At 40.0% G+C, this 8,972-nt stretch overlaps 1 pseudogene; it reads right to left on the reverse strand.

Annotated features, from left to right (window-relative positions):
• Window positions 1-467: 467 nt before the first annotated feature.
• On the reverse strand, window positions 468-1,259 carry LOC102833705 (annotated as a pseudogene).
• Window positions 1,260-8,972: the final 7,713 nt, after the last annotated feature.

Raw genomic sequence — 8,972 nt, forward strand, 5'->3', positions numbered from 1 at the left:
GGCCAAGCTTCCTGAGACCACAGGTTGTGGTCTGAAAGCCCTCAGCAAGGACCCCAGGCAGCTTCAGTTCAGGTGCATCATCTTGGCGGCTGCCTGTTCCTGGGCAGGTGGTTCTGATCAGAGCCAGGAAGGGACTTCACATTGGCTCTGGCAGCCGTGGGTCCAGGCTGACTCCCGCTCTTCTCTGTAGCTGATGACCGCCTCTCAGAGCAGGAGGCTGAGGACCTGATGGCCTGGATGAGAAATGCACTGGGGTCGCGGGTTACCAATGTCAAGGTGAGGTCACCTGTGGGAGACTGGCATGGAGGACTCGGGAAGGAGAACCCCACCTTAGACGCCCAGCAGGGTGACAGCCTGCAGACTGAGTATCCAGGTGGAGTGGTGGCAAATTGAGTTGGGTCACAGGAGACTTAGGTTCGGCCCCTGGAACGGCAGGAATGTCTAGAACGTCATGTACAGATAGGGTTTCAGTACTTCACACCCTTCAGAGCCTGTGGGAGGTAAACACAGCTCATCTGCATGTCTCGGGTGAGGCTGTGCCGCAGCCTGTCACTTAGTCCATAAGCAGCCTGGAAGTCAAAAGGCCTAGCTGAGTTGGGGACGACAGTGCCCTGGAGGGCTGCTCCCGCAACCACGATCCTGTCGTAGGCACAGTGTGTGGACTTGACTGTGGTGTCCGCTGTGTCAGGAATCAGCCACTGGAAGGTGGGGCTGGTGCGCAGGCGGACAGACGCCCAGTGAGAAGGGCTGACGTAGCTGCAGCCAGCATTGAAGTCACCCATCAGTATGACGTCCTCCAGGCCCCACCTCTTCTGCACATCCAGGTAGACGTCATAGAGTGCGTCCATCTCGGCCACCGCATCCAGCGGGGCCGCATGCAAGGGAACAATGGCAAACTCTCTGGCCTCCGTGAAGGGCGAGGAGAACCAGACAACAGCCAGCTCCCGGGCGAAGGTGTCGTTCCCACAGGGTTCACAGCCATCATCGTACTGGTAGCTGTCCAGCACAGACACCTGGTCAGCCTCGTTGAGGTTGTCCAACAGCTTCGCCACAGCCGTCAGATGGCTGTCCCTGACCTCCTGCACCACAGCGATGTCATAGCTACTCAGGATCTGCACAATGTAGCTGGAGAGGGTAGCATTGAACATCTTGGTCTCCCCAAAAGTCTGGATGTTGAAGGCGGCTATTCGCAAAAACAGGGCTGCCTGCAACGCACTGGCCAGGGTCAGCAGCACCCACGTCAGCCTTGGGGGCCACATCGATTAGCAGCCCATCACAAAGGTTCCATTGATGGCCTCCTATTCCCAATCTCAGAGGCTAGATCGGTCCCAAGCACGTCATCCTCACCTGGGGCCTGGGCCCCTTCCTCAGCAGTCTGCAGTTCTTGAGCCTCAGTGTCCCTACAGTTCATCCCGTCACAGCTCTGTGTCCATCTGCTGGGTCAGCTGGGCCAGCTCTGCAGACACCCAGACACCTCACGGCAGCGTCTCCTTGGGGCTGAGCAGAAGCTCAGGGCATCTTCGAGGCTGTTCAGTACCCAGGTGCCAACACTTGGTCTGACATGGTGCAAATCGAACAGTGCAGAATTTGGGGAACGGGTCAGAAAAAGGGAAACACTGTTTTCTGAAGCACATAAACCTTGTGTGCTGTCGGCCCCAAACATGAAGCCACGGACGGCCCAATGTAGGAAGTGAGTGCAGCAGGCTCTCTCCCTCCTTGTCCTTTGCTGACCAAAGCCAGAGCGGATGGCTTCTTCAGGCTTGTCCAGTTGGCCTGGAATCTCGGCCACCGACGTCCACAGCAGAGCCTGGAGGCGGCAGCCCCACAGCAGAAACATCCGTAGCTCTAGCGCCAAGACTGCTCTCAGAGGGCGGGCGGTGCTCAGGCGGCACGAGAGGGGGCGCGGCCGGCCTTTCTTGGGCGCTGCCCTGTGACGTCACGATACGTCGGGCTGCCTCACCTGCTGCCTAAGGGACCTAGCCAGTCTTTTTAATGTACTAGAAATAGAATCTTCACAACCCTCATAGGCATTGTTGTTTTAGGTGTCATCGAGTCAGTTCAGACTCAGAGCAACCTTATATGCACAACAGAACAAAATGCTGCCTGGTCCTATGCCATCCTAGCAATAGCTGTTATATTTGAGTCCATTGTTACTGCCGTTGTGTCAGTCCATCTAGTTGGAGATCTTCCACTTTTTTGCTAACCCTCCACTTTGCCAAGCATGATGTCCTTCTCCAGAAACTGATCCCTCCTGATAACAAGTCCAAAGTCATACTAGCTTCTAAGACATATTCTGGCTTAGTTATTCTAAAACAGATTAATTTGTACTCCTGACAGTCCATGGTACTTTTCAATATTTTTCTCCGATATCATATTTCAAATGTCACAATTCTTATCAGGTCTTCTTTATTCATTGTCCAACTTTCACATGTATATGAGTTGTTTGAAAATACTGTGACTTGGATCAGAGGTACTTTAGTCCTCACACTGGCATCTTTGCTCCTTATCACTTTAAAGAGGTCGTTTGCAGTATATTTGCCTAATGTAATACATTATTTGATTTCTTGACTGCTGCTTACATGAGAATTTATTGTGGATATAAGGAAATGAAATCTTTGTCAAATTCAATCTTTTCTCCATTTATCATGATATCATTTATTAATCCAGTTGTGAGGATTTTTGTTTTCTTTACATTGAGTTGCAATCTATACTGAAGGCTGTATTCTTTGATCTTTATTAATCTTCAAGTCCTTTCAGCAACAAGGTTGTATCATCTGCCTATTGCAGGTTGTTAATGATTCTTCCTCCAATCCTGATGCTCTGTTCTTCTTCATATAATCCAGTTTCTTGAATCATTTGATCAACATACAAATTGAGTAAGTATGGTGAAAACATACCACCTTGGCACATATCTCCCTAATTTTAAATTACTCAGTATCCCCTTGTTCTGTTTCAACAACTGCTTCTTGGTGTATACATAAGTTCCTCATGAGCACAATGAAGTGTTCTGGAATACTCATTCTTCACAATGTCATCCACAGTTTGTTGTAACCCACGCAGTTGAATGCCTTTTAATAGTCAATAAAACACAAGCAAATGTTTTTCTGGTACTCTCTGTTTCATCTAACACCCATCTGATATCAGCAATTAAATTCTTAGTTCCACTTCATCTTCTGAATTTGACTTGAATTCCTGGCAGCTCCCTGCTGATTTAATGCTGCAATCATTTAAAAATTATTTTTAAATTGACTATTTGCAAAATTTTACTTGCATATGATATTAATGATATTGCTCAATGATTCCCACACTCCATGGGTCACCTTTCTTTGAAATAGACAGCAATTTGGATCTCTTCCAGTCATTTGGCCAGGTAGTTGTCTTCCAAACTTTTGGCATAGACCAGTGAGCTCCTCCTGGTTCATCAATTTGTTGAATGATTTAAATTTGTATTCCATCAGTTCTTGAAGCATTGTGTTTTTTTTTTTGCCAATGTCTTCAGTGCAGCTTGGACTACTATGGGTTCTTATTCATACAGTGCCTCTTAAAATGCTTGAATATGAGCTACATCTTTTTGGTACATTGACTCTGCGTATTCCTTCCATCATCTTTTGATGTTTTCACTATTTTCCCATAGAATCCTTCAATACTTCATCTTGAAACTTGATTTTTTTAGCTTGAAAAATGCTGAGAGTATTCCTCTCTTATGATTTTCTAACTGCACGTATTTGCACATTTCATTATAATACTTAATTTTGTATAACACGCATGCTGCCCCTTGAAATTTCTGTTCACTCTTTTATATTTTTTTTCAACATTTCTTCCAATTGCTTTAGCTCCTCGACGGTCAAGAGCAAGTCTCAGAGCCTCTTCTGACATCACCTTTTTTCCCTGTCTTTTTAATGACCTTTTACTTTTTGAATGTATGATGGCTTTGATGTCATCCCACAACTCTTCTAGTCTTCAGTCCTTGTGTCTACTGCATCAAAGCTATTCTTGAGAGGATCTCTAATTTCAGGTGGGATATAAGCAAGGTCACATTTTGGCTCTCATGGATGTGTTTTAATTTCTTCAGCTTCAGCCTGAACTTGCATATGAGCAATTGATAGTTTAAACGTTCCACAGTTGGTCTTCTTTTGGCTGGTGTTATTGAGTTTCTCCATTGCTCTTTTTCAACCGATACAGTCATTTTGATTTCTGTATATTCCATATTATGAGGCCCACATTATAGTTGCTGTTCATGTTCCTTAAAAAATGGTATTTTAAAACTCCTATCATGCGATCTCCATTCCATTCTCTGCCATTTACTCTCAGAAAACCAACCAAGAGGGAGTCATTCAAACAGCCGAAAACATTTTTTAATAAGGAGAGACAAAAGCTTGTTAACAGATAAACAAACTGTATTGAAAATCAAGGAGACTATGTTGGAAAATGGTATATTGGTCTTTTTAAAAAGTTGATTCAAATAAATTCAACAGTCAGAGTGTGGATAATTTTTTACTTATGCTCATAATTAGTAATATTGAGATACATACTGGCATGCACCAATGTCTATGCTATATTGCTAAGAACAACCAAATTACAAAATAGTACTTATTTTGTGAATAATATATTGAGAAAAAAATTATTTGAAGGACAGTTGTCAAACAGTTTTAATTAGTTATCTAATTTAGAAGTGTAGCTTTAGAGTGGATTTTTGCTGTTAATATTATATAACTTTTGTATTATTTGAATTTTATATTTAACAGTGGGTTAACCATTGGGCTGCTAACCTCCAAGTGGGCAGTTCAAATCACCAATCACTCCAGGGGAAAAAGATGAATGAGTGTGTGTGCTCTTATAAAGATTTGTAATCTTGGAAAATCTGTGTAGAGTCACTATGAGTTTGAAATAACATGATGGCAGTGGGTTTGGCTTTATATCACATAAGTATGCTTTTAAAATAATTTAAAATGTAATATCTACTGCCTTCTTTGGATAAAATGCAACACAGAGATCAAGAAATTGAATGAAAGGAATTTAAGATACTCAGCCATTTCTCAGTAGAAATAAATTTTTGGTCATCCTTATCTCTTTCAACATATTCTACTTCTCCATTTTTTGTCATAATCAAGATGAGTTTATTTTAAGACTGTTCGAATGAAGAATTAAAAACAATTGATATTTTCTATAAACCGTGCACTTAAATGTTAACCTTTGATGGAAAAAATAAAGTATTTGTTGTTAATTTTTCCCAAACTTCCAGTGCTTTTATTTAAAAGTAAAATTTTAATGTGTAAAATAAAATTCAGAATGTTCTTTCTGTATTTGAGATGCATATTACACCTGTGGCTTTTTTACTAATAAAGGGATTTATTATTCAGATTGTGTTTGGCAGACAGGAAGTCTGGGGAACATTTTCACTAACTTAACAGACAAAGTTAAAATGCAGTACTAAAAATGTCTGAGGAGTTTCCTTTTTGAACTTCTTGCAGGGTTTTCATTGCCTTTCCCTTATTCACAACACCAGTTTCTTGATTTAATCTGACATTTAATCTATGTAAACTATTTGATGTTCATTCTTTTGGAGAAAGGAACATGGGTGCACAATTACCATCCAAGTACTCTGTCAATTAACATGGTGAGTTAGAAAGGATTTGAAAGTGTAAATAGATCTCTCAGTTAACACACCTAACCTCATGAGTAATGATGGCTTCCTCCTCATCAAATCACACTGCAAGAAGCCCTTTCTTACCTCAGTCCACAGCCTCCAACAAGAAATAAATTGTTCTTAAAAGTTAGAGTACACAACAATCATCTGCACCGCTTTAACTATCCAGATGTTGCTTGTGGTTTATTGACTATCAAAAGGCATTCAACTGTATGGATTGTAACAAATTATGAATAACATTTCAAAGAATGGGAATTCCAGAACACTTAATTGTGCCCACACATAACTTATACACAGAGCAACAGGCAGTTCTTTGAACAGAACAAGGAAATGTTGCTGGCTTATAATTAGAAAAGGTGTGCTACAGGGTTGTATCCTCACACCATACTTCTTCAATGTGTAAACTGAGCAAATAATCTGAGAAACTGGAATATATGAAGAACAAGGCTTATTAGCATCCTGTGATATGCAGATGATACAACCTGATTACTGAAAGCAAAGAGACTTTGAAGCACTTGCTGATGAGTATCAAAGACTACATATAACTTTCAATATGTAGAAACATAAAGAAAACAGAAAAGATTTGCAACTAGAGCAATAAAAAAAGCAAAAGCTGGACAATGAGTAAGGAAGACTGAAGAAGAATTGATGCATTTGAATTATAGTGATGAGGAAAACTGAATATACTATGGACTGCCAGTTGAATTAATCTGTTTTGGAAGAAGTTTGGGGGTCTAAAATCTAGAGTGTCTAATTCAATAGATCTGAGTAGTGCCCAGAATTCTAAAGTTTTGTTGTTAGTATTATTAGGTGCAATCAAGTCAGTTCTGACTCCTAGTTACCCTATATACAATAAATTGATACATTGCTAGGTTCTTTGTCATCTTCACTGTCATAGCTATATTTGAACCCATTGTCACAGCCACTGTGTCAATCCATCTCATTAAGAACCTTCTTCTTTTTGATCATTTTAAAATCAGACTGTAGTGATTCACAGGGTTTTCATTGGCTGACTCTGAGAATTGATCACAGAGTCTTTCTTCTTAGTCCCAGTTGAGCTTGAAGCTCTGTGGAAACCTGTTCAGCATCCTAGCTACATATAAGCTTCATTTACAGGTAGGTGGTGACTGCACATAAGGTGCACTGGCCAGGAATCAAATTTGGATCATGGAAGACAAGAATTTTACCACTGATCGAGCATTGCTTGTCACTAGATATCTTTAATTTGATTAGAGTGTTTGTTACTTGTTACCTAAAGTACCTTGATCTACTATGAAACACTTAAGACATTTCCAGGGAAACAGCTAAATTAGATTCATATGTAAATAAAAGGGCAAAACTGACAGTATTAACAAAAAGCCCTAACCAAAGCAAGAATAAAATTAGAACTGGAATAATTTATAAGAAAAAATCTTGTAATACATTACTTTATGTGAATGATACTTTAAAAAAAAATCTAATTAAATAGACTTTCAAATGCTTGGACATATTACATTGTAAGGATATCTCTATAGTATATTACATTGTAAGGATATCTCTATAGTATATTACATTGTAAGGATATCTCTATATTAGTCTGGTAGTCTCTGGCTGCATAGTATCCAAGTGCCCAGTATCTTCTGGGGTCATTCCATGCCTCAGACAAGCATGCCCAAGTTAGCATTTTCAGGTTGCTCCTTTTTCTGCTGATAGTGATGACCACCTGAATCTCATTTGTCTTCTGCCCTGTTAGTAGTTTCCCTTTACTGAATCTTAGAATTCCATTCTCCACAGGGTTGAACAGATTATTTACTTACGCTAGATCTATGTAACACCTTTATGGGCTGCTACCTGGATTATTTTCTTGTTATTGTGTAAAATAATAGTTATACTGTCCTTTTAAAATGCAACTATCTAATAGAAACACATATTACTTTAGTAAACATTCAAAAATATAAATTTTACAAAAAGAAAACTCTCTTTCAGAATATACAGTTGCATCTGTGATTGAGGACTGAGGACTTCAATAAGAAGGATAAAGACCTGTCTAGACAAGATGAAAACTATTCAGTGGGGAGTCTACCTTCACTTGCACACTCTGAAGTTAAACTCCCTATTGAAAACATGTAGCCAATCACTTTGTGCCTTTATAGCATCCCTGTTTTAGGTAGCCAATGTTTAAGTTGCCTGTCCCTGTCAACCCTATGTACAGAGGGGATAAGATGAAGACTCCTTCCCTCTCAGTTAGTATTTTGAACTACTACATCCATAAGTGTGGGTCAAGTTCATCAAATTGTTGCAATCTATACTTGTTTCCTTTATCAAAAAATTTTTATCTTCTTCTAGTTAAGCTGTGATTATCAAGCCAATAGGTCTGGTGAAAGGAGTTGGGGCTAAGATTTTTATGATTCAATAGTGAGTAATTGTTATCATGACTAACTGCAATTGTCACAACTATAAAAGTAGAAGTTTTGTAACATAAAGGGGAGAGTAGTTAATCTTACAGTCCAGTAACAGAGGACCCTAGGACAATCAAGGGAGAAGAGCATGAGTGAAATGTAGGACCTGATCCAGAGACGCAGTGCCATCAGAGATGGAGGCAGAGATGATGACATGGAGAGACAGAGGAACTGAGGACTCTAAACTCATGGAAAGGGAAAGGCTGTGTGCTGATGGCCAGGAGACAGACTTGCAGAATGTGCCCTTTGGTTGTTTAAGTGATTATTATTCCTGAGCATTTTTGTGTATATATATATATTTTAAAAAGCAAACAAACAAAAAACTCAAGGGAATAGAAGCCATTACTGTTGAATGATGATGCATGGAGGAGATTGTAATCATTGCAATGGAATGAAATACAAAAGGATGAGTAGTGCCCAGAACTAGATGTTCTCCCATGTAAACTATCATTCAATTCACAAGAAAAACTTGAAAAAAAGAAGAAGGATAAAGAGGAGTAATGAGGATGAATTATCTATATTATTCTTTTAACTCTTTCCTGAGATATAATTTTCCAAACAATATCTGACAGGATAAGAACAGGCTATAAAAGTGAGGGAATTCTTGTCTGTACCAGCTTAGAATGTTCTTCATAGCATTCTAAAAACATCTAAAATTTAATTTATGTTCTTGTTGCTAGGTGCCATTAAGTCGACTCTGACTTATAGTGACACTATGCACAAAAGAACTAAATATACCCTGGCCCTCTGCAATCCTTACAATTGTTACTCCCATTGCTGCTTCCATCTGTCAATCCATCTTGTTGGGGGTCTTCTTTTTTTTTTTTTTTGCTGACCATCCAATTTATCAAATATGATGTCTTTCTCCGGGGACTGGTCTCTCTGAA

Source organism: Chrysochloris asiatica, unplaced genomic scaffold (genome assembly GCF_000296735.1).
Source record: "Chrysochloris asiatica unplaced genomic scaffold, ChrAsi1.0 scaffold00147, whole genome shotgun sequence".
NCBI classification, from domain to species: Eukaryota; Metazoa; Chordata; class Mammalia; order Afrosoricida; family Chrysochloridae; genus Chrysochloris; species Chrysochloris asiatica.